Source organism: Egretta garzetta, unplaced genomic scaffold, assembly GCF_000687185.1.
Source record: "Egretta garzetta isolate BGI_Z169 unplaced genomic scaffold, ASM68718v1 scaffold361, whole genome shotgun sequence".
In the NCBI taxonomy this organism is placed as follows: Eukaryota; Metazoa; Chordata; class Aves; order Pelecaniformes; family Ardeidae; genus Egretta; species Egretta garzetta.
In genome coordinates this window covers 666,109-670,963 of record NW_009258688.1, presented here as the reverse complement: position 1 = coordinate 670,963, position 4,855 = coordinate 666,109, and positions in this window count along the sequence as shown.

Genomic DNA, 4,855 nt, shown 5'->3' with positions numbered 1-4,855 from the left:
TTTTCTTGTGCAGTGCTCAGAGCTAAGCAATGAAAAGATGACTACAAGCATTTTGTCACTCCTGCTCTTAAGAATACAGTTCAGCTTTCATGTGACTTGAACGCACTAAGCATTAGTCCTGCCCACGAAGTCTGTCATGCTGACTCCTGCAGAAATGTTACAGTAGACAAATGACTGTATTGCTGCTCTGATTCAGATCTCGCAGAGAAAACCGAAATGTTTTGATGAACCAAGTAATAAAAGAGAGTATTACATACTGTAAGCTGTGTCCCTGCCCTCTGTCACATTTGCTGCACTTTGCCTAATTCCTGTTGCCTGTTGTCTTTTCAATTCTGATATTAAAGCTGCTTTTGAACCCTGAGAAGAGCTGATTGCTGTCAAAAGAGATCAGGTAAGGCCCTTTGTACAATCTTTTTTTTACGCATACATTTTTTCATTTAAAACCTCCAAATCTATGGGTATTCTGGTATACTGCGACAATTTGCAGGGGAACATTTTTAGTGCTATAAACCCCTGACATCACAGCAATTGCACATCTATTATCATAGAATTATGGAATTATTTGGTTGGAAAAGACCTTTAAGATCATTGAGTCCAACCATACCTGTCCACCACTAAACCATGTCCCTAAGCACCTTGTCCACCTGTCTCTTAAATACCTCCAGGGATGGGGACTCAACCACTTCCCTGGGCAGCCTATTCCAGAGCCTGACAACCCTTTCAGTGAAGAAATTTTACCTAATACCTAATCTAAACCTGCCCTGGTGCAACTTGAGGCCATTTCCTCTCATCCTATAGCTTGTTACTTGGGAGAAGAGGCTGACCCCCACCTCCCTACAGCCTCCTTTCAGGCAGTTGTAGAGGGTGATAAGGTCTCCCCTCAGCCTCCTCTTCTCCAGGCTGAACAACCCCAGGTACCTCAGCTGCTCCTCATCAGACGTAGGCTCCAGACCCCTCACCAGCTTCATTGCCCTTCCCTGGACACACTCCAGCACCTCAGTGTCCTTCTTGGAGTGAAGAGAATGCTGTGGGAAATGGGCATTTATGTCATGCCAATGTCAAAGGCTTTAATGAAGTCCAGGCACACTACATTCACTATTCTTCCTTCCTTTCTCCCTCTGTTTTTCCTTCCTTTTTGATACTTCTTTTTTTGTAGAAATCACCTCTTGGAATCCACAGATGCTTTTTTGGTTTTTTTTTTGTAATTTATTAAAGCCACTAACAGCACTTCTAGAACACTTTATCATGGATTAGTATCCTTTTCTTCAGTTCTTTTGGATTTTATGCTAGAAATTTTACAGGGCTAAGCACTGAAAGATTGCTGCTGACTTTCACCTTTGAACTAGGCTCTTGTATTCCAGTATCACTTTGGGCTTAGCTAGTCTTGATCCCCGTGATGACTTAGCGTTGAGAATGATGTCTTTAGTGCAAGGCACTGGAGTAGCATCAGCCTTGAGTTCCTGACCTCTGTGTGTGTTTCTAAGATGTTTCTGGTTTTATTCCTTGTCCATGAAATGATGTATAACATACTTTTCTTACTGCAACTTCAGTTCCCCTCTTTACCATCTATTAATTTTTTTTTTTAACATTGTAAAATAAAGGCACAGCTATTTGAGTACCTGATTGTATTCTGATTTTAAAAAGGTGCAATGTTAACAACCAAACTGTGAATCGGTGTGTTTTCACCCAGTAAAAAACCTGGAAGAAGGCAGCTTATAGTCGCGATTCCTCGACGGACAAAGGGCTGTTCAATGTGGAGAGTAACGTGATGAGGAAACAAATGCCACAGAAGGCTCTACTGCAGTTTATGTAAACATCTTCAAAGCTCTCTTTAAAGCATAGAAGAGTATAAAAAGCCTTCATTACGGTGTTAAACTGTCTCAGATCTATACAAGAAATACGAAGAACTACTCCTTAAAGCTTTTCTTTAAACACACTGGAGTTTTGCCCCCATGATTTATTTTAATAAGCTGCACATGATGCAGTGCAAGAATACACAAGACTGTGTGATGGAGTCTACCTGAATATAAATGTCCAATTTTGAGCTGTATGGTAAGATATACTTCCTGCCTCAGATTAGCAACGTTGGGCTCCGATGTCATCCGTATAGATTTGCAACGTGTGCCACAGCTATGGGTCAGAGGTGACGTAAGGACACCATTTCAACACGCAGCTCCTAATGGCATCAGGAAGTTGCTTTACTGAACAGATGGCTTTGGAGCGAACAAGAAGCTTCCGTTAGCCTACATCTTAAGTGGCGGGAGGATATTCCAAGGGCCAAGTCTGTTCTTGAGGGACTATCATACTGCTGGGCAGTTAAATTACCCCAACTTCGGCAACCAGCATAGCAATTTAGCATTTTAAAAAATATTTTACAAATGCTGAGCCTATCTTTCCATGCCTAGCACTGGAAATAAATGGCCATAATAACAACTTGCAGAAAATAGGAGTATGTGTCTCCCAGCTGCAGTATCTCACTGTCTTGAGAGCACAATAGACTATTGTGTGGCTGAAGGAAAGTCCTTTTTCATTTCCTTCCTGCTAGGACTGAAACTGCTCCAGGTACCAAGCATCTTGAAAGAATAAAAAAGATGAAAAGTGAGGAAGAGAGGGTTGGTAAGGAGCATCAGATTATTTATTTTTATTTATGGAAGGGAGTGAGGAGATGTCCCCTCTGGGATGGCCGGCAGTGGGTGCGGGGGGAGCAGCAGGCAGACCGCAGGCGAGGGTGGGAGATGCTTAGGTGGAGGAGGCTGCAGAGGGAGGTAAGATGGGTAGCAAGAGCAAGACTACTTGTTATCTAATATTTTGCATCCTAGAAAAGGCCTATTTCTTTCAGACACTGGTCATCTTGGTACATGTTCAATTAGATAGATATACTCGGCGCCAGATTTGGGGTTCTGCGGAAGAGGACTTTGTGTGAACACTCACAAGCCCTCGCGTGACAACAAACTCTTCTTTGCCACCTTGGTTTGCTGGTATCTGATCTCTTTGCTTGATTTACTGTGCTAGGTCCACCGTATGTATACTAAGACCCTGTACAAAGGAAGTGACTTGATTGCTTGATTGCAGATAACATTAACCAGGGGGAAATCAGACTTGCACAGTAATTAATTTACTAATTTCTCATCAGTATAGATGAGACAGATGTTACTTTACCACAGAGAATGGATTTATTTGCTTCCCTCCTTTGCTGGCCGATTGCAGCCTGGTTGTAAGATTTGTCGTGAGTGTATTGCTACGTATTTAGTCATGAAACCATAAGGCAATTTTTATGAGTAATACAGAGAATTCATTAGAATTACAATTGCTTTCCTCTGCATGTTACCGTCTTGCCCTATGGCTTGAGTTTAGGAAAGCCTTGACTTGGAAACAGACAGACAGATGCCAGCAAACCAGAAAATACGGGAGATGAATAGTAGCTCCCCAAATTATCTGCATTATTCTAACAGGCACCTATGTGCATGCACTCATATAAGTAACCCTCTTAGATATATAGTTTCCTTTCAAACATGCACTCATCTATTTAATCTCTGTCTTACCTGATGTTGGGCTGCTGGCAGAACCAGACCCCACCAGTGAATTCCACAAATAGTGGATTCATCTTCTGAGCTCTCCCTACCTAATGTTGCTTCCTGCCAGTAGCGCTTGAATTAAATGCTCGTACATGAAAGAGTCAGTGCAAGCTGTTCAGAGAAAGTAGCCAGTGCTACAGGCAGCTCAAGGAACTGGGGGAATCATGGACTGTTGAACAGATCCAAGGCATAAGTGAATCAAGGTGAGGGAAAAGCGTGGGCTGGGAGAATGAAGACACTTTTCAAGTTGGAGGAAAAAAATGAGATATGCTGATTTATGATTAATAAACACTGCTAATGATGTGGTTAAAAGCCTGATGGGTCAAATCTCACAAGAGACTTCTTGTGAGAAAATAAGGTAATAGAAGGGAAGGAATCACCTTTTTGTGCCACGACTTGGACTTCTCCAATCAAGGAATCAGAAGCATGGGTGGGTGTTTTGTCTAAAATTGACTCTTCCTGTGCTGGATTTTAACCCTTTTCAGACAGATGTTGTATGTGAAGGGTTTCGTGTTTGCATGTTCAGTTCAAACCAGGCAAATTGTATTATGTGTCCCCATTTGTTGAAGAGAAACTGGAGGAGGACACAAGCAGGAGTCTGAGCTCTGTAGCAGCAAGTGGATTGGGCTCCAGATGTTCTGCAAAATCAAGCAGGTGTGGTTGATAAAGGTCTTTGATAAGAAAATTATGTTCTCATTTGCTATGGCTACCAAAGCTGTAATTAATCAGTTCCAGCAAAATACCTGGTACGATATAGGAAACATCTGGGCTTGGAGGAATCGGATAGAGTGGATGTTGTTTTATTCACACAGAAAAGGAGTCTGTTTTGGCATTCATAGTGAAGAGGAACATTATCAAAGACAACACTTTCTCAGGTCTTGTGTTAACCTACTTGGTGTGTTTTCTCAAAAGCTTATAAGAAAATATCACCTTAACACTAGTGCCTCACAGCAACCTGGAATAGAGGTAATTACTTATATGCAAATTCAAGCAATAATTAAGTCCTAAATTACTCTATTTAAAAAATTAAGCAGCTTGTTGAAAGTATTTGCATTGACATCTTTAGTGGCAAGAAAATATAATGATTCACAACTAGTATTTAAGTTGTAATTAGAAAACATATTCTGCTAGATGAGATATGGGAAGCGAGAGTTTTCTGCCCAAATAGGTAGGTGCTCAAGGAGATCCCTGCCCATGAGCGTGCCATCTCCATCGCAGCAGCCCTGCCAAGCTGGGAGGAAGCCTTCCAGTTTCACTCCTGCTGCAACTGCTCAGGAGGT